The 22,031-nt window shown below is 46.6% G+C and overlaps 1 long non-coding RNA gene across 1 annotated transcript in view; it reads left to right on the top strand.

Annotated features, from left to right (window-relative positions):
- Positions 1–11,343: 11,343 nt before the first annotated feature.
- LOC140391384 (uncharacterized) overlaps positions 11,344–22,031 on the top strand; it is a 107,963-nt gene continuing 97,275 nt past the window's right edge. The window contains exon 1 of the long non-coding RNA XR_011935033.1: positions 11,344–11,465. This is a non-coding gene — a long non-coding RNA (uncharacterized lncRNA). The remainder of the gene's footprint in view (positions 11,466–22,031) is intronic.

Here is a 22,031-nt window from a genome sequence, read left to right as displayed (position 1 = left end):
CCCTACAACACACCCCCTTCTGGCCCTACCACCCGTTGGTGAGCTCCTACCGTGCGCCCCCCCCTTGCGCCCCCCCTTTACACACCCCGCCGGCGCCGGCTCCGCTACCCCCGGCCCTGCCTAGTTCCTCCGCCCCGACTCCACTACCCCCGGCCCTGCCTAGTTCCTCTGCTCCGACCCGGACCGAAGCTCCGACCACTGTGCTCCCGGATGTGCCCTCAACCGGGACGTCCGTGCCCGCCGCACCACCGCCCGAACTGAGGAGATCGAGGAGGACGATCCGGCCGCCGAGACGGATGGACCTATGATGGCACTTCACCCCCGCCGGACTCCTTTTTAAACAGGGGGTGAATGTGATGAACGGTTACTGCCTTATCATCATGTAAGGTGATGTCCCCTTTAAGACCAGGTTTGGAACACTGGGGACTCCGCCTCTGGCTCCGCCCATCTGGGAGCCATACATATAGGCCTGCCTCATGGTCTGTATAGCAGTCAGCTCTCGTCCAAATCTGTAGCATAGTTATTAGACTAATAAAGCCTTCTTTACAGTTTAATCTCTAAGCATCATTATTGAGGGTACCTCACCTGGGGACTCCGCCGCTGGCTCCGCCCATCTGGGAGCCATACATAAAGGCCTGCCTAATGGTCTGTGTAACAGTCAGCTCTCGTCTCTCGCTGTAGTATAGTTATTAGTCTAATAAAGCCTTCTTTACAGTTTAATCTCGAAGCGTCATTATTGAGGGTACCTCAGTTCAACACTCTCCCTCACCCCCTGACAATGTTCAACACCCTCCCTCACCCTCTGACAATGTTCAACACCCTCCCTCACTCTCTGACAATGTTCAACACCCTCCTCACCCCCTAACAATGTTCAACACCCTCCCTCACCCCCTGACAATGTTCAACACCCTCCCTCACCTACTGACAATGTTCAACACCCTCCCTCACCCCCTGACAATGTTCAACACCCTCCCTCATCCTCTGACAATGTTCAACACCCTCCCTCACCCCCTGACAATGTTCAACAGCCTCCCTCACCCACTGACAATGTTCAACACCCTCCCTCACCCTCTGACAATGTTCAACAGCCTCCCTCACACTCTGACAATGATCAACACCCTCCCTCACCCACTGACAATGTTCAATACCCTCCCTCACCCCCTGACAATGTGCAACACCCTCCCTCACCCTCTGACAACGTTCAACACTCTCCCTCACCCTCTGACAACGTTCAACACCCTCCCTGACACCCTGACAATGTTCAACAGCCTCCCTCACCCCCTGACAATGTTCAACAGCCTCCCTCACCCCCTGACAATGTTCAACACCCTCCCTCACACCCTGACAATGTTCAACACCCGCCCTCACCCTCTGACAATGTTCAACACCCTCCCTCACCCCCTGACAATGTTCAACATGCTCCCTCACCCCTGAGAATGTTCAACATCCTCCCTCACCCCCTGACAATGTTCAACACCCTCCCTCACCCTCTGACAATGTTCAACACCCTCCCTCACCCCCTGACAATGTTCAACACCCTCCCGCACCCCCTGACAATGTTCAACATCCTCCCTCACCCTCTGACAATGTTCAACATCCTCCCTCACCCCCTGACAATGTTCATCACCCTCCCTCACCCTCTGACAATGTTCAACACCCTCCCTCACTCTCTGACAATGTTCAACACCCTCCCTCACCCCCTGACAATGTTTAACATCCTCCCTCACCCCCTGTCAATGTTCAACACCCTCCCGCACCCCCTGACAATGTTCAACACCCTCCCTCACCCTCTGACAATGTTCAACACCCTCCCTCACCCCCTGATAATGTTCAACACCCACACTCACCCCCTGACAATGTGCAACACCCTCCCTCACCCTCTGACAACGTTCAACACTCTCCCTCACCCTCTGACAACGTTCAACACACTCCCTCACCCTCTGACAACGTTCAACACCCTCCCTTACCCCCTGACAATGTTTAACAGCCTCCCTCACCCCCTGACAATGTTCAACAGCCTCCCTCACCCTCTGACAATGTTCAACAGCCTCCCTCACCCCCTGACAATGTTCAACACCCTCCCTCACCCCCTGACAATGTTCAACACCCTCCCTCACCCTCTGACAATGTTCAACACCCTCCCTCACCCCCTGACAATGTTCAACACCCTCCGTCACCCCCTGACAATGTTCAACATCCTCCCTCACCCCTGAGAATGTTCAACATCCTCCCTCACCCCCTGACAATGTTCAACACCCTCCCTCACCCTCTGACAATGTTCAACACCCTCCCTCACCCCCTGGCAATGTTCAGCACCCTCCCGCACCCCCTGACAATGTTCAACATCCTCCCTCACCCTCTGACAATGTTCAACATCCTCCCTCACCCCCTGACATTGTTCATCACCCTCCCTCACCCTCTGACAATATTCAACATCCTCCCTCACCCCCTTACAATGTTCAACACCCTCCCTCACTCTCTGACAATGTTCAACACCCTCCCTCACCCCCTGACAATGTTCAACATCCTCCCTCACCCCCTGACAATGTTCAACACCCTCCTGTCATGATATTCAAACACACACATCATGATAGACACACCAACAGACAAATCAGAACACACAACACCACAACCAATGACAGAAAGATATAAAAGCACAGACACGACCCCCGGTGGTCAGTATTAGCTGCAGAGGAGGACCAGGACACATCTGCTACCAAACACACTCAGGGAGACAGCACGTGCAGAGTATCCAGAACGAACTGTATTATAAGAGTTAAAATAAAATAGAGTTGTACCACATACAACTGTGTTGGCTCATCTGTGCACCAGAGCACCCAACACCACATGGTACAGGAGTGGATCGATACCTGCCGGCATACCTCCGTGTACACAGACAACCAGCAGTGCCCAGGCAAAATGATAGAGCTCCCGGTTCCGCAGCCGCTCCAGTGCTACGGCGATCTCCGCGAAAACTGGCGGCGATTCCGGCAATGGTTCGAATTGTTCCTGGTGGCAGCTGAACTCCAAGACCTGGATGATAGCGAAAAAATTGAATTTCTCCTCACCATCGCCGGTGCAAGGGCAAGAGAAATATTCACAAGGTTCAGGTTCTTCAGGAGGCAGCAAAGGTACGATTACCAGGCAGTCCTGGACAAATTCTCCAAGTACTGTGAAGAAAACGCAATCCAATCGGCAAGTAAAGGTAAGAAAAGCTGCAGTACTCACCTCGTGGCTGGGATCCCGGAGCCCGAATTCCCAGAGGCCAAAATCCCGGGCCTGAGAGGGGGCTGGGTCGAGGTCGGCGGCCATCTTGCTAAAGGTATCACGCTAGCACAGTTGCGCGAGCAGTGCGCAGAACCGGAAGTTTCGTTTGCGCATGCGCGAGATGCTGCGCATGCGCAGTCAAGAAAACGGATATCGGTAAAGGAACAGCGATTTGAGCATGCGCAGTCGCTTCCTACGTGCTACATACCGAGCGTCAGGATGTCAGAGGCCCCAGACTGCACCAATTTAAAGGGGAAACGTCCCAAATCCAATTTAAAAGGGAAACGTCCCAAATCAAAAAAACAAAAATCTGTTAAAGCTGTAAAACAACCTTCCCTCACCTGGAATGACAGCACAGTGCCGCAAATTGACCCAGGAGATGAATTTGACCTCCGAAGAACCCTCCGACAAGCAGTTACCTACGCACGAGCCGATGATTCCGACCTCGAATACTTCGATGACGATCTTTACAGTGTTTCCGGACCTCGCGAGCCCAATGATAGCTCCGTGGTCCTATACGACTATGACTCGGACGAACCTTTCGTGTTGCACATTGGCGGCCCCCACATTGAATCCGACGCAGATGCGGATTCATTTTTCGGATTTGAGGATCTTCAATCCAGCAGATATGACGTTCCAACTTATCAGTACCGGATGATGCTGCAGCCTGACATTAACAGACAGGGAGCGGTGCAAGCACACGGAGAGTGCCCTGCTGCCACACAGAGCGTGGTCCACGTCCCGCTCAACGTTCCCGACTCTATGAAAGAAGACATGCAAGACTCCAGAGCGCAGTCCTCGCATGAACCAGAAGTGACTCCAGTGTCACAAGCCTCCACAGCAAGCTCGTGGACAGACTCCACAATTGCAGAAATGCAAGACTCCAGAGCGCAGTCCTTGCACGGACAAGAAGTGACTCCAGTGTCACAAGCCTCCACAGAGAGCTCGTGGACAGCCTCCACGATAGAAGCAACGCAAGACTCCAGAGCGCAGTCCTTGCACGAACAAGAAGTGACTCCAGTGTCACAAGCCTCCACAGAGAGCTCGTGGACAGCCTCCACGATAGAAGCAACGCAAGACTCCAGAGCGCAGTCCTTGCACGAACAAGAAGTGACTCCAGTGTCACAAGCCTCCACAGAGAGCTCGTGGACAGCCTCCACGATAGAAGCAACGCAAGACTCCAATGTGCAGTCCTTGCAGGAACAAGACCATGAGGGTCTAGCAACCTCTCCTGACCAACCAGCGGCAGATGATGCAAGTCTGCCATGCTCACGTGAACAGCAAGAAGGCTATAACAGCCTACCATGCTCCACTACACAGCAGCATGACCATGAAGGTCTCTCATGCTACAATGAAGGGCACAGCGCTGATGACTGTTCAAGCCCAACTGAAGACAAGCCAAAAGAATCGCCTCGTCCAAGCCCGAAGAAAAAAGGTTTATGCGCTGACCTTCAGGATCATTATAGCCGAACAGAGATTAATAATGCTGCACGGCCACAGAAGGATGCTGAGGATTTGCTAAAGAAATTTATTGAATGTTTAACTTGCAAGGAGCAGACTGAGAATTGCCAGTGTTTTAGTACGGATCGAAAAAATGGACAAGACATTGATCCTCAGGTAATGGAAATAACACAACCTGAATCATATCTACAGCAGGGACAAATGTCTCCCTTCAACACAACGCCGCAAAATCCCAACTTCGGAGACCAGCAGTTAGTCAGTAATGACTCTTCAAACCTTGAGGGGAACATTAATTGCATTGAACCTATACACACTCCACTGATAAATGAGCAGAACATTGGAGCAAGAATCCTGAGGACACCGACATCGAGTAGCCAGATAATGAATTTAAAACCCACAGCAGTTTCAAGTGAACCAAGTGTGCTTTCCACTAATGGTGAAGATGCAGATAAGGTCGACCCGATTATCCATTGTACCACACTAACCCCAGTGATTAAGCAGTTATGTATGGGGAGTATAATGTGGGCAATTGAGAACAGTAAAAGAGAGACTGTGACCATGCCAGTCCCAGCAAAATCAGACCCAGAGACCATGAAGGCATGTACATTAGACAAAGATACATATGAGGTACCTGAGAAGAAAAGTGAAACGGAATGTTCTTTGGAAAATAGTACAATGTCGATAGAAACATTGGATCCTATATTCGAGACCATACATATGGGAGAATTTGGGGGTAATAAACAAGGTTCTGCAATGTCTGGGGGAAGATTTAAAATTCCAAAGAAGAAAAGCCCAAATGAAGGACAACGGCAAGACAATGACAGTCCACCGACATGGTGTGCACCACCAGATGAAAACTCTGACAATTTATCCAACCCTAGTGAACAGCAAGCTGCTAATGAGGATCTATCCACGGGATGTGAGACGAGTGACGACAGCATCCCACTTCCCATGCAAAAGGTGCAAGGTGACAGACCTCGCCTAGTGCGTATCGAGGCACTCGACGATCACGGTGGGACCACTGACGACTGCGGTGGCGGCGCACCGCTTCCACCCTCGATGGCTCGAGCCTCTCCACTGGTTGGTGCATTCCTGCATGTTCCGACTCCAGAAGTGCAGCTTCAGGGAATCTCGGCTGCCTCCAGTGAACCTGTTGGGACTCCGGACGGGGGGCATCGACGGAAGGCAGACCGGACTCCAGATGGGGAGCAGCCAAGCACCGACTCTGATTTGCGCACGCCAGACCTTGCTCCGGACGGGCGGTGTCGCGGCCTCGGTGATGGCACGCTCAGGGTGACGGCGGATGCCACGGCGACAGGGAATGGATCGCGTGGCAGTCCCACTGGGTCGGCTGTGGCAACCAGCACCGGCGGTCCAAGATGGACACACCAATTCGCGCCATCGCCAGACGTTGATGCGAGCAACAATTCTCTCTCCAAGGTGACATGCTTCGACGTTTCTCTGCGGAGTCGCCCTTCCGGCACAGCAGGTGGCCGGAACCAGCGTGCACGGTCTCGGCCAACTTCCACATCTGGCACAGTCATCGCCTTGCATGATATTAGTGATGGTGCTACTTCGATGGCAACGACCCATCGGCTACAAGATGCCGTCCACCACAAACATAAAAAGAAAAAAGACTCCACCTTGTTCCTGGCATGCAGGGCGGATGGATTGGTGCGTAGGCGCAATCAGCGAGCTTTGCGCCGCCTTCCACGCTCGCAACTGAACCGTACGCACACGCCGGATCCTCCACTGGTTCCCAAGGATGACTTCGTGGAGATGCCACGGATCATGCCCCTTCCATCGCCACCAGAACCAAACCACAGCCAAGGCACCACTAACAAAGATGTTGAATGTTATATTTGCACGAATGAAAAAACCAAGCACTGCACGAAGTACAACAAATGGTAAAGTAGAGACTTCGGCAACAGCATCACCTCCAACAGTCCAAGGTGAACCAGTGTGACCCCAAATCTCCACAGCTGAACCGGCTTGAGGACCAGCCCATTCTTGAGGCGGTCACCCATTAGACTGGACTTATAACGCTGTTCATACGTTCAAAAAGTCAAACACTTCTGTATTATAACCTGTTGTTGTTTATTGTTCCAGATATCGTCTGACCGGACCAATGTTCAAGTTTTTTTTTTTCTCTCGCATCCAAGTTTTGTTATGGTACAACCTTGTTAGTGTGACGCACCCGACATCGCCCCATGTAAATAGTTACGTCATATACACACGCTGTACACAACACACACACACACTCTTAGATGCACTCACGACACAATTATATTTATAACCACGTCGGCACATATCTTTGTAAAAAGGGGGGATGTCATGATATTCAAACACACACATCATGATAGACACACCAACAGACAAATCAGAACACACAACACCACAACCAATGACAGAAAGATATAAAAGCACAGACACGACCCCCGGTGGTCAGTATTAGCTGCAGAGGAGGACCAGGACACATCTGCTACCAAACACACTCAGGGAGACAGCACGTGCAGAATATCCAGAACGAACTGTATTATAAGAGTTAAAATAAAATAGAGTTGTACCACATACAACTGTGTTGGCTCATCTGTGCACCAGAGCACCCAACACCACACCTCCCTCACCCTCTGACAATGTTCAACATCCTCCCTCACCCCCTTACAATGTTCAACACCCTCCCTCACTCTCTGACAATGTTCAACACACTCCCTCACCCCCTGACAATGTTCAACATCCTCCCTCACCCCCTGTCAATGTTCAACACCCTCCCGCACCCCCTGACAATGTTCAACACCCTCCCTCACCCTCTGACAATGTTCAACACCCTCCCTCACCCCCTGATAATGTTCAACACCCACACTCACCCCCTGACAATGTTTAACCCCCTCCCTCACCCTCTGACAATGTTCAACACCCACACTCACCCCCTGACAATGTTCAACACCCTACCTCACCCCCTGACAATGTTCAACACCCAACCTCACCCCCTGACAATGTTCAACTCCTCCCTCACCCTCTGACAATGTTCAACACCCTCCCTCACCCCCTGACAATGTTCAACACCCTCCCTCACCCTCTGACAATGTTCAACAGCCTCCCTCACTCTCTGACAATGTTCAACACTCTCCCTCATCCCCTGACAATTCTCACCACCCTCCCTCACCCCCTGACAATGTTCAGCACCCTAACTCACCCCCTGACAATGCTCACCACCCTCCCTCACCCCCTGACAATGCTCACCACCCTCCCTCACCCCCTGACAATGTTCAACACCCTCCCTCACCCCCTGACAATGTTCAACACCCTCCCTCACATCCTGACAATGTTCAATACCCCTAGGAACCTGAGTTCCGTCTGACCAAACGAGCATTTGGCTCTGTTGATGCATAGGCCCTGCTCCCATATGCGTTTGAACACGCGCTGGAGGCGACTGATATGCTCCTGCGAGGTGATGTACCAAATGATTAAGTCATCAACATAGCGGGACTCCTTCAATGCCTTCCATCATTTGTTCAATGATCCTGTGTGTAGCACCGTCAATATGACGCGAGGCAGTTGAGGTAATGTCAATTGAAGGCTTTATTAAGCAGAACTTTATCCCCAACAGCGTGGTTACAGAATGCAGCTGCTGAGGGAAATGGAGGGAAAAACTGGGTTCTTATACCGGCATTTCTGGGTGGAGTCCAGTAGGTGGCAGATCCTATCAGGACCTGGCATCCCTCCACTAATAGCCTGTCAACATGTGGTGTACCGTATTACCCCTAATACATACCACCACACTGTGGAACACTTCTGAAGCCGATATGATCCCAAACGGCATCCTGTTGTATCAATATCTGCCAAAGTGGGTGTTAAAGGTACACAGTTTCCTGCTGGATTTGTCGAGCTGAATTTGCCAGAATCCTTTCGCGGCGTCAAGTTTGGTGAAGAGCTTGGCGCGAGCCATCTCGCATGTGATCTCTTCGCGCTGGGAATCGGATAATGCTCCCTCATGATATTGCGATTCAGATCCATGGGATCAATGCAAATTCTTAGCTCGCCGGAAGGCATTTTTACGCACACCATGGAACTGACTCAGTCGGTTGGCTCCATAACTCTTGAGATCACTCCTTGGTCCTGGAGGTCCTACAGCTGCTGCTTGAGGCTGTCCTTGACGGGTGCTGGGACTCTGCGAGGTGCATCACCACAGGCGTGGCGTTCTGTTTGAGTAGGATCTTGTAAGTATATGGGAGCGTGCCCATGCCTTCGAAGACGTCGCGGTGCTTGTCGGTGATGGCGTCGAGTTGCACCCTGAAGTCAGCATCCTGGCAGGCAGGCGGTCATCAGGAGAGAGAGAGCGAACTCTTTGAATGAGGTTCAACAGCTTGCACACCTGTGCGCCAAGCAGGGAGTCCTTCAAGGAGCCCACAATCTCGAAAGGAAGGATGGCTTTCCGTGACTTGTGCGTCACTTCAAGTTGGCACGAGCCGGTAGCAGGAATGATGTTGCCATTGTAGTCCAATAGCTGGCAGGCCGATGGAAGGATGGCTGGTTTGACATGAAGGCTTTGGAAAGCAGACCACGCAATGAGAATGGCAGAGGCACCAGTGTCCAGGCGGAATCGTATTTGGGACCAGTTGACCGTCAGGGTGGCACACCACTCATCGCCTGGATCAATGCTGTATACCGACAGCGGCTGGTGTCTTTGCTTCGGGGACAGCCTGTTTTTCGTTACGACACCGACTCAAAAAGGCGCCTTCGGGTCCTCGGTGTCACTACTGCGTGGGAGGTCCGCATCGGACCTGGTGACCATGGGTTGAACTGCCCAAACATTCCTGCGAGGTTGGCTGACGCGATGGGAGTTGACAGGCTGAGCTGCTTGACAGAAGGCAGCATAGTGACCAAGTCTTCCACATCGTAGACATTGTCGAGATTTTGCGGGGCATTGTCGCTTTAAATGGGCGGAGCCACAGTTGCCGCACGTCGTGATGTCAGCACGTTCGCTGCGCCACCGCGCATGCGCGGTGCAGTCGTGCGTGGTGCGCGCCTACGCATTACGTTCCTCAACGTCGCTGTCCCCTCGTTTGGTGCGTACAAGTGCGGGAGTCCGCGAAAAGCGCACAAAATGGCCGCCCTCATCCAGGCTGAGGCCCTGGAGGTGCTCAATCACTTGGACCCATTCTGCCTCGTGGGGACCTTGCCGCGCCGTTTCAAAGTATATGGGAATACCGACTCGTGGCGTTTTCATGTAAGACACAGGTCTCGATGCCAGTCACCAGGGTGAGTTGCTTTACTTTGAGGAGCTGCTGACGTAGGGGGTCCGACTGAACACCGAAAACGATCTGGTCGGGTATCATGGAGTCGGAGGTGGGCCCGTAGCTGCAAGATTGCGCAAGGATGCGGAGGTGCGTGAGAAAGGATTGGAAAGGTTCATCCTTACCCTGCAAACGCTGCTGGAACACGTAGCGTTCAAAACTTTCATTCACCTCTACGTTGGCAGTGAGTGTCAAACTTGAGGAGGACCGTCTTGAACTTCGTCTTGTCTTCATCATCTGCAAAGGTGAGAGAGTTGAAAATGTGAATGGCAAGATCCCCGGCCGTGGAGAGGAGAAGAGCAAACTTTCTGGTGTCCAAGGCACCCTCCCTGTCCGTGGCTTCGAGCAAGAGCTGGAAGCGCTGTTTGAAAATCTTCCAGTTGGCCCCGAGGTTGCCGACGATGCAGAGCGGTGGCGGCGGGCTGATGTTGTCCATGTTGCAGGATGACGGAATGCTGGTGGAAGGCAGATCACTTGCAGGCAGGTCTAAGAAGTGCTAGTATCCCACCACACCTGGTATCATGATGTGTTGGGTGTTCTGGATCACATACAGGTCACCAACACTTGAAATAGTGCAACACTATTTTATTGAATCATTAACTGTTTAAACAGACTTAGACTGTGGGTTAATACAATACTAGCTTTAACTAAAAACCTCTGCCTTGTCCTAACCAGTAGGTGAACTCAGCACATGGTGAATGTCTGTGTTACAGGCTGTGAGCCCTGTCCTCCTAGCTAGCTGCAACTCGAATGAACGGGTACTGTGATGCTCCCTGTCTTTATCGTGCTCTCACTGGTGATTGGCTGCGGTGTTGTGTATGTTAATTGGTCCCACTGCATGTCCATCAGTGTGTGTGTGTGTCTGCACCACGATATACTGGTGTATATTATGACAGGGATCAGATTAAGAAGCATTCATTTACCTTAACCACCTGTGTGAGGTCATTATACTCTTCTCTGACTGCAGCCAGGTTTTCACGGTCAGACTCTGGGAATTGACTCCTGCACTTCCCATCCTCTACCCCACTACCACGCACATACACACACACACACTTTTATTCCCTTCATGGAGTGTGCCTTGTGACCCTCCTGACCCTTTGACTCTTTGCAGACCATGGCATCTCCCCCTCCCCCCCCCTCCCTCTACCTCTAATGCTTCCACTGCCACGTTAGAAAACCATTTGCCTGTTGCTCCATTTGCTGTGATTTTCCTTTGAACACAGTGTTCCGGAGACAGGTCTAGAAGCCCCTGTTGCACGATGACAGCTCCACTTTAAGAGAGGTGGATTGCCTTTAAGAGCTTCACTGGGTACACTGCTGGGTATGCTGCCTGTCTCAATGGGACTGGGTGCAGGCTAATTGCTGATCACGATGCCCAAGCCTGAAAAACCAGTGCTATTCAATCCTTTCCCTCTTGAATGCCCATGAAAATGATTCCAGGTAACACATTATCTGTTTGTCAGACGCATGTTATTGTTGCTAATTGTTGCTTTTTAAAGATGCGATAAATACATGCCTAATGATAAGATTTTATAATTAATTCCGAGTAAGATTTATGAGGCTAAAATTGTTGAAGTAATTGTTTCTATTTTTAGCTGTCCCTTCAAGTTCATTGTGCTACGCTGCAAGAGCGATACAGATTAATGGCTGTTTGCTTCTACAGTATAAAATTTTGGGTCAGAGAGTAATTGTAAGAAGGAGTGATTCTTTTTCTCCCTCAGACGTTGACGAATAACCTGATGCTAAATACATAAAACATGAATTATACTCAAAAGCTCTAATGTGTACAGCAATCCAGCAATGTTAACCTGGAACAGCAAGAACAGGTAATGACGGGTGCTCAGCGGAAGATGAAATATGTTAAGGCTGATGTTAATTTAAAATAAATAAACCTGGTTACTTAGGAAACTGATCCCTCAGTTTACGCACACTGGCGTAAAATGCAGCTGTTCTGAGATAAATAGATCAATGATATAAACACATTAAGAAATTATTATTTTCAGCTACGGATGGGATTTTCTGACCCTTCCTGCCGGCGGGGTCTCCCGGTCCTGCCTAAGGCCTCTCCCTATGGTGGATTCACCGGCTACGCAGCCAACGAGCAACACAAATAGCCATTGACTTTGGCGGTACTGAAGGATCCTGCCAGGGGTGAGGCCCTCGCTGTGGTTTGAAGGGCTGGAGGGGCAGTGGGGGGGGGGGGGAATCCCATCCTATAACATTGGAATTTTGGAATACATAGAATATGGGTGTGTGTAAAATGCTGAAAAACAAGAGAAAATTGTTCATGGAGCCAAAGTCACTGGGGATACAAGAAATGGGTCAATGCATAACAGTCACACGGATTATTTTGCAGTACAAAGAGCAATGAATGATGCATTATAAGCACAAAGCCACATCCACCAATATAATTAAAGGACAAGTGTCTGCTGGATCCTCTGTCACTTCACACCTTGGCAGGAATCCTCACAACAAAGCTGTCATAACCCAGGGTAGCCACGATCTCCAGCAGTACCGTGGAATATCCCCAGCTGCAAAATTGGGCTACATTGTTTTGGCAGTTTTAATGCTGCAGGTGATGTTTGGTGCCTGTGTCAGTGGCGGACCTTCATTTTTGGGGACCAGAAACTTGATCTGTTATGGGGGCCCCTTCGCAACCAGCAACGAGGTCTGGGTAAACACTGTCATCTTCTTCAATGGGGTTGTTCCACGACAGATCACCACAAATTTTTAAAAATTTAACCACTACATCTCAGATTTTGATTAAAATTGCTGTACTGGATTATCTCACATGTCAAAGTCACTGGTGGGAATAAAAATTTCCTGTGCCTTATAGTTTTCGAGTTATGGGGGGGTGAAACTTAGAGAAATGTTATATACAAGCATGATGCATCATAGAATGATGAAATAAAACATAGAAAAGGCCATAGTCAATATAATATTTTATTTTAGACACCTATGAAAATACATACTACATGAAGCACATTTTATAAAATACTCTTTTTTCTGTTTTTTCTAGCAACATATTCACGTACAGTTTTGTCATATGAGAGCTTCCTTGCAATGTAATTTTCTAGAGACAATATGCATAAAGAATTTAAGCACTCCTCAGTCATGGTAGACCAAAATGTGTTCTTTATAAAGGATAGCTTTGAAAAATTCCTTTCTGCTTCACAGCTCGTGATAGGCATTGTCAAGTACATCTTAAGTGCAGTAGTAAGTCCCCTGGGCTGGATGGATTTATCCTAGGATTCTCTGGGAAGCTAGGGAGGAGATTGCTGAGCCTTTGGCTTTAATCTTTTAGTCATCTTTGTCTACAGGAATAGTGCCAGAAGACTGGAGGATAGCAAATGTTGTCCCCTTGTTCAAGAAGGGGAGTAGAGACAACCCCGGTAACTATACACCAGTGAGCCTTACTTCTGTTGTGGGCAAAATCTTGGAAAGGTTTATAAGAGATAGGATGGATAATCATCTGGAAAGGAATAATTTGATTAGAGATAGTCAACACGGTTTTGTGAAGGGTAGGTCGTGCCTCACAAACCTTATTGAGTTCTTTGAGAAGGTGACCAAACAGGCAGATGAGGGTAAAGCATTTGATGTGGTGTATATGGATTTCAGTAAAGCGTTTGATAAGGTTCCTCACGGTTGGCTACTGCAGAAAATACGGAGGCATGGGATTCAGGGTGATTTAGCAGTTTGGATCAGAAATTGGCTAGCTGGAAGAAGACAAAGGGTGATGGTTGATGGGAAATGTTCAGACTGGAGTCCAGTTACTAGTGGTGTACCACAAGGATCTGTTTTGGGGCCACTGCTGTTTGTCATTTTTATAAATGACCTGGAGGAGGGTGTAGAAGGATGGGTGAGTAAATTTGCAGATGACACTAATGTTGGTGAAGTTGTGGACAGTGCGGAAGGATGTTACAAGTTACAGAGGGACATAGATAAGCTGCAGTGCTGGGCTGAGAGGTGGCAAATGGAGTTTAATGCAGAAAAGTGTGAGGTGATTCATTTTGGAAGGGAAAACAGGAAGACAGAGTACTGGGCTAATGGTAAGATTCTTGGCAGTGTGGATGAGCAGAGAGATCTCGGTGTCCATGTACATAAATCCCTGCAAGTTGCCACCCAGGTTGAGAGGGTTGTTAAGAAGGCGTACGGTGTGTTAGCTTTTATTGGTAGAGGGATTGAGTTTCGGAGCCATGAGGTCATGTTGCAGCTGTACAAAACTCTGGTGCGGCCGCATTTGGAGTATTGCGTGCAATTCTGGTCGCCGCATTATAGGAAGGATGTGGAAGCATTAGAAAGGGTGCAGAGGAGATTTACCAGAATGTTGCCTGGTATGGAGGGAAGATCTTATGAGAGAAGGCTGAGGGTCTTGAGGCTGTTTTCATTAGAGAGAAGAAGGTTAAGAGGTGACTTAATTGAGGCATACAAGATGATCAGAGGAATGGATAGGGTGGACAGTGAGAGCCTTTTTCCTCGGATGGTGATGTCTCGCATGAGGGGACATAGCTTCAAATTGAGGGGAGATAGATATAGGACAGATGTCAGAGGTAGATTCTTTACTAAGAGAGTAGTAAGGGCATGGAATGCCCTGCCTGCAACAGTAGTGGACTCTCCAACACTAAGGGCATTCAAATGGTCATTGGATAGACATATGGACGATAAGAGAATAATGTAAATGGACTTTAGAATGGTTTCACAGGTCGGCGCAACATTAAGGGCTGAAGGGCCTGTACTGTGCTGTAATGTTCTATGTTCGATGTAATATTGGGGAACTCTTCAATTAGGTGTTGCTCACAAATAAGCTGAAGAACTTCTGCGCATTGCATTTTCGATGATGTGTTTTCTTCTGTGTTCTGGGATTTCCAAAGGTGCAAATATTCTTTGAACTGGTAACATTTGTTTACTAATTTGTGGTCAATATCATCTTTGTAATACATCATTATAAGTTTAATACTGTCCTCCTCAATTTCAGAATTGTTCACCAATTCTGAGAGGAACTTGAACCTTTTTGCAATCTGCTCATATTGGTCAATCCTCTTGTGTAACTGGATTTTCAAGCAGTCATAGAGTTGATAGAGAACTTCTATCCTAAATTTGTCAGCTACTCTCAAAGAAGCAATACCACTTGTTCCAACTGAAAATTTCCTTGTAACAATGCATTTGGAAGCATCAGAATAACTTGAGGTGATATCTTCACACAAACCTTTTGCTTCTGATTCATAGTGTGCAATCGTATCGGCTGAATTTTCTCTGAGTTCTTTAACAAACGAAAGTAAAGATGATAGCAGAAGATAACCTTCAAATACATCAAAACCAGGGGTTTGGAGTCTCTTACTTGTTTTGTTGAAACGCTCCAGCACTTCATCCCAAACGACTATTAAAATAGCATATTCCAGCTTTACCAACTTGTGGTATAAATTCTTTGCATCTCGTTTCCATTCAGGCTTCTCTTCTGAGTCTTCAAAAATATGTTTGAGAGTTTGTAAAATACCCATATGTCCATTTTTAATTGCCCGGACTGCTTCACAGTGTGCAGACCATCTCATTACACTTAAGCTCATTAGAGAAAAATGTAGATTGCCCTGTGTGTTTAAAATCCCCCATCTTCGTGAAGATCCAGAAAAGAAACCATACAGCTCCTGCAAAATACCAAAATAGTCAACAACTTCAGGTACAGTAGACACTGCCTTTTTTCCAACAAGGTTAAGTGAATGGGCTGTACATGGTACATTATCATAGGACTGACCATGGATATTTTCAAGTGAAAGCTTATGTTCACCCAGGACTTGTTTTATTTTGTTGAAGAATGTCGTGGATGAATGGTTTTTTATCGGTAAAAATGTTAAAAATCTCTCACAGGGTTTTCCATTATAGCAGTATCGAACCACAATTACCAGCTGGTCAACATGTGTCAAGTCAGGCGTAGAGTCAACAATAATAGAGTAGTATTTGGTGTCTAGGTTGTTGATTTGATTCACAATTTCATCTTGCACATGTTTTCCCATGATTTCTATCAATTCTCCATACACGGGTTTGGATAGGTAAGTCGCATTTATTTTTTCATTTTTACATTTCTCGAGATGTTCATGTAAAAATGGGTTGAACTCGGCAATAAGTTCAATGGCCCCCATGAAGTTTCCATTATTTGGTGAGCCCCACTTCTCCTCATGACCTCTAAATGACAAACCTTTTTCACTTAAATACTTTAGAACAGCTACAACTCTTTTCAGTACTTCAAAATAGTACTGTATGGTTTTTCTCATCTGTTCGTCAAGTTGCGGATCCACAGTATTTTTATTTGACTTTCTTGATATCCAACACAACATCACCCTCTTATGTTCCATGCTGTCTTCGTGATTCTCCAGAGTTCTGAGTACATTCATCCAGTCAGAAAACCCACCTGTTTTAAGTGATGTTTGGCATTTAGAAAAGAGTTTGCAAACAAAACAGTATATACAGCCTTTGCTCTTTGAGTAAACTAACCAGGATCTCATCACAGTCTGGCCATTTTTCAATCTTTTTCAAAATATTTGTTTAAAAAAACTTCTGTTTTGCTCCTTGTAAAACCTGCTTGATTCGGTTATACATCATCTGTTTTTTTATTTTGAAAAAAACCTATGTCTTGCATGAAACAATTTTGCATGAAATCATTATCAACTGTTATGGGCCAGTTTTCGAGGTCACTGTATTCTTTGAAATCACTGAATTTGCTTCCTGTTTCATGTTTCTGCTCAGTCTCTGTTTGTTCCGCGGTACTTTCATGTTGATCACTGTGATCGTCATCTGTATCAAAAGCGTCAACAGTGGGTTGAATATTGTTAGAAAGAGCTTCCACGGTTTGTGCACTATCATTGGCTTCAATGGTGTTTGCTTGGCTTGTTTCAACTGTAGGTGTTGACAAACTTGACATTGCAAAATAGTTTGTTAGTTTTTGACATTTAGAAATTTCGTCAGATCACTTTTCATTGAGTTTGCATTTTTGGTATCCACTGAAGTACTTTCGTGAACTCATTGTTATTCCTCGAGGGTCTTGACCTCTGTTAAAAAGGGAAAACAATTGCATTAGCCACAGCAGAACAGCCAACTTACGCGACACTCCACCTTTCCAACATCTGTGCTACTGACTCTCAAACTTTGGGATTGTTGAAAACACCTTCTCAGAAAGTAAAGCGCCATTTTTTAAGATTTATAATAAATAAACTAAATAGGCTAAACTAGGCTATGTTCAAGCTAGCCTACGCCAGGCTGGACTAAGGTAGGCAAGACTAGGCCACCAAAACTCATAGGCTAAGGTAATCATAGATTATCATAGAATTTACAGTGCAGAAGGAGGCCATTCGGCCCATCGAGTCTGCACCGGCTCTTGGAAAGAGCACCCTACCCAAGGTCAACACCGCCACCCTATCCCCATAACCCAGTAACCCCACCCAACACTAAGGGCAATTTTGGACACTAAGGGCAATTTATCATGGCCAATCCACCTAACCTGCACATCTTTGGACTGTGGGAGGAAACCGGAGCACCCGGAGGAAACCCACGCACTCACGGGGAGGATGTGCAGACTCCGCACAGACAGTGACCCAAGCCGGAATCGAACCTGGGACCCTGGAGCTGTGAAGCAATTGTGCTATCCACAAGGCTACCGTGCTTGTAACACAATTTTACCATTATTTGAACACTTTTCATAATAAACACCTGTAATTTAACACAAATTCACCCTTTTATTATTTTTCATAAATACTTGTTAAAGTATTAGCCTAGGCTCTGCGGTTGTAGTCTACCTTCCGTTCACCTCTTCATAAAAACAATAGGCTTAGGCTAATCTAACACTATTTCACCTTTATTATTTACCTTACTTTTCTAAATATAACATTTAGTTTTGAGTAGGGGTAATTAAAATATTGTATCCTTATGAACACTTTATTGAAAAAAATTCTTGTCTAGATCGCTATCACGAGTGCTATCACGTTGAAAATTCACGTTAGCATTGTGATTGCCTTTTCAACGGCTCCCCTTTTTTGTTATGACACGTCATCTACTGTTTGTATTTCTATCATAAATATTAATAGTGTTTTAAATTATTTATAATTATTTTATATTAAATATATTTAGAATAAAACATCCTTAATTTGAACGTTTTTTTCGTTTACGGCTAGCCTACATGATCCTTTAATAACCTTTTAATTTTTATTTTAACTATTATTTTGTATTGAATTACACTATTTTATTAATATTATTATTTTTTAGAAACCCCTTCTCATACAATAGACCCAAAATATTTAAGCAATATGGACTAAAGTCGCTTCTGGGGCCCCTCCGGGATTAGGGGCCCTGAATCTTAAACTTAATGAGTTTCATAGTAGATCCACCCCTGGCCTGTGTTGTAGTGACACTGGAACAGCTTGGCTAGGGTTGAAGCTTGTTCTCGTGCATAGATCTTCAGCACTCTTCAGGATCGTCAGGATTTCCAGTCCTGGGGCAGGCGGGACTGGAAAGTCCCATCCCATATTTATTACTCTCAGAATGTGTTCGGCAATGCATTCCAGTACATGCTGGAGCAAAATGCACATTCGTTTGAAGAAGTGTTAGCCTGACCCAAACACTGGGCCTCATTGTGAGATGTGCAGCCGCCCACCAGTATACAATGGGTACTGGGTAGCAGGCTGACATTGGAATGAGCGAGCAGCAAAATGTTTTCTGCCTGCATCAGAAGAAACGGGCCCAGTTAATTCTGTTTTCAGGCCTGTAAATTCACGTTGTTACACGTCCACAAGAGACCACATTTCGCTGATAAGGAACCACTTAACTGTTCTGTAACAAAATCTGTGCTTGATTAAATGTGAATAAATCAAAAATTAGCAAAGTGCTGTATAGGAACCAGCAGATACAGAACACCAAACAATCATACTGATTTCTTTGTATGGTTTTGAAAATGCATTTTCTTCTTGACTGAGCTAAATGGTAACAACCAGAAATACCATTTAGTGGTAGATGTTATGAATTAGCATTTCTTATGCAAAAGCTTCATGTGACAGGAATTCAGATCAGGATGTTGGGCAACGGAGGTCAGCCCGCAGAACATATATTTCCATCCGTTTAATTTTAATGGAGCGAAAATCATCCAGGGAGCATTGGCCTCTGTGATTCAGAATTCCAACATATGTTCCCGCAGCATAACCTGGTATGCTAATTCTCAGGTTCGAACTATTTTAACACATATGTAAGTTAAATAAAATCGAAAAGTCACTAAATCCTACCCAGAAAATTAACTTAATGCTTGAAATCCACGCAGGGGGTTTTCCCCACACAGGTTCGCTCTTCTGTAAGAGTTCTGAACAGTGATGGAATTCTGGTGTCTAAATGCCTTGGTGCGCCATACAAACACGATTCTAATGGCACAGCACAGTGGTGCGCTGGAACGGAGAGAGGCGAAAGCTGAAGTAAACATACCCTTTGGACTCAACAAAGAGAAAAAAAATGAAATCAGGTTATGGTTAGGCACAACTTGCTTGTCAGCGCTTTAAGAAATTTGACTCATCCCAAGGTCTTCAAGCAAGTCCACGTTGGGTGGAGGGCAGTGTGGGATGACGTGGGATGAGGCGATTGTCGAGAATTGAAAACAGTCATTTAATGACTTGACATTATTCTCTGCACCAAGGTCGGGTTCGCCCACTCTTTTCAACAAAAAACAATTTTTTGGCGTGTTGGGGCCAATTTTTGGACCCACACAAGTCGTCTCCTCAATAAACAACCTGTTCAGGAGCCTGAAGTGACAATCTGAACTTGGTCAAGTTAAAAGTGAAAAAAAAGTTAACATCCAGAACTGGAATCAGTACTCGGCCCTCACCTCAATATGGAATTTAACAGACTCAAACTTCCATGGCGATCTGGCACAGACATGTAATGTGTACTGCTAAACCTGTTATTGTTTATCCCATTTCAGAAAAACAGACATAGGCCAGGATTGTCCGTTCACAAGACACAAATAACATGCCAGTGACTGATGGAAATGAGGCTATGACAGGTGAGGACCTTGAGAGGATTGTTATCACCAAGGAGCTAGTGATGGGCAAGCTAATGGGGCTAAAGTTTGACAAGTCTCCTGGCCCTGATGGAATGCATCCCAGAGTGCTAAAAGAGATGGCTAGGGAAATTGCAAATGCACTAGTGATAATTTACCAAAATTCATTAGACTCTGGGGTGGTCCCGGCGGATTGGAAATTAGCAAACGTGACACCACTGTTTAAAAAAGGAGGTAGGCAGAAAGCGGGTAATTATAGGCCAGTGAGCTTAACTTCGGTAGTAGGGAAGATGCTGGACTCTATCATCAAGGAAGAAATAGCGAGGCATCTGGATGGAAATTGTCCCATTTGGCAGGCGCAGCATGGGTTCATAAAGGGCAGGTCGTGCCTAACTAATTTAGTGGAATTTTTTGAGGACATTACTAGTGCGGTAGATAACAGGGAGCAAATGGATGTGGTATATCTGGATTTCCAGAAAGCCTTTGACAAGGTGCCACACAAAAGGTTGCTGCATAAGATAAAGATGCATGGCATTAAGGGGAAAGTAGTAGCATGGATAGAGGACTGGTTAATTAATAGAAAGCAAAGAGTGGGGATTAATGGGTGTTTCTCTGGTTGGCAATCAGTAGCTAGTGGTGTCCCTCAAGGATCAGTGTTGGGCCCACAACTGTTCACAATTTACATAGATGATTTGGAGTTGGGGACCAAGGGCAATGTGTCCAAGTTTGCAGACGACACTAAGATAAGTGGTAAAGCAAAAAGGGCAGAGGATACTGGAAGTCTGCAGAGGTATTTGGATAGGCTAAGTGAATGGGCTAGGGTCTGGCAGATGGAATACAATGTTGACAAATGTGAGGTGATCCATTTTGGTAGGAATAACAGCAAAAGGGATTATTATTTAAATGATAAAATATTAAAACATGCTGCTGTGCAGAGAGACCTGGGTGTGCTAGTGCATGAGTCGTAAAAAGTTGGTTTACAGGTGCAACAGGTGATTAAGAAGGCAAATGGAATTTTGTCCTTCATTGCGAGAGGGATGGAGTTTAAGACTAGGGAGGTTATGCTGCAATTGTATAAGGTGTTAGTGAGGCCACACCTGGAGTATTGTGTTCAGTTTTGGTCTCCTTACTTGAGAAAGGACGTACTGGCACTGGAGGGTGTGCAGAGGAGATTCACTAGGTTAATCCCAGAGCTGAAGGGGTTGGATTATGAGGAGAGGTTGAGTGGCCTGGGACTGTACTCATTGGAATTCAGAAGGATGAGGGGGGATCTTATAGAAACATATAAAACTATGAAGGGAATAGATAGGATAGATGCGGGCAGGTTGTTTCCACTGGCGTGTGAAAGCAGAACTAGGGAGCATAGCCTCAAAATAAGGGGAAATAGCTTTACGACTGAGTTTAGGAGGAACTTCTTCACCCAAAGGGTTGTGAATCTATGGAATTCCATGCCCAGTGAAGCAGTAGAGGCTCCTTCATTAAATGTTTTTAAGATAAAGATAGATAATTTTTTGAAGAATAAAGGGATTAAGGGTGATGGTGTTCGGGCCGAAAAGTGGAGCTGAGTCCACAAAAGATCAGCCATGATCTCATTGAATGGTGGAGCAGGCTCGAGGGGCCAGATGGCCTACTCCTGCTCCTAGTTCTTATGTTCTTATGTTCCGAATTTGTCCGGCTGAGCCAAAACTCCATTCACTGCAACGGGAAACGAGGATCCCATCGGCCTGAATGAACAGAGAATCCCATCCCGAGTGGTGTTAAATTCAGATCAGTGTGTAAAGCCTATGTACGATGATTCTACTGTAAGGATCAGCCAGAAAATGTCAGAATAATCATTCTGATGCATGTATGGCAGTGACTAAAGAAGATATTTTTTCAGTATTTTCCACAGGTCAAATTATTAAATAAATATTCTGAGCCAGTTTTTGTAGTTAGTTGGTGAAGTGGACCGTTTGTTTGCAGTAGGAGCTATCAGGGTAGAT

The sequence above is a fragment of the Scyliorhinus torazame genome, chromosome 15, assembly GCF_047496885.1.
Source record: "Scyliorhinus torazame isolate Kashiwa2021f chromosome 15, sScyTor2.1, whole genome shotgun sequence".
NCBI lineage: Eukaryota > Metazoa > Chordata > Chondrichthyes > Carcharhiniformes > Scyliorhinidae > Scyliorhinus > Scyliorhinus torazame.
This window is presented reverse-complemented; position numbering and strand designations above follow the sequence as displayed.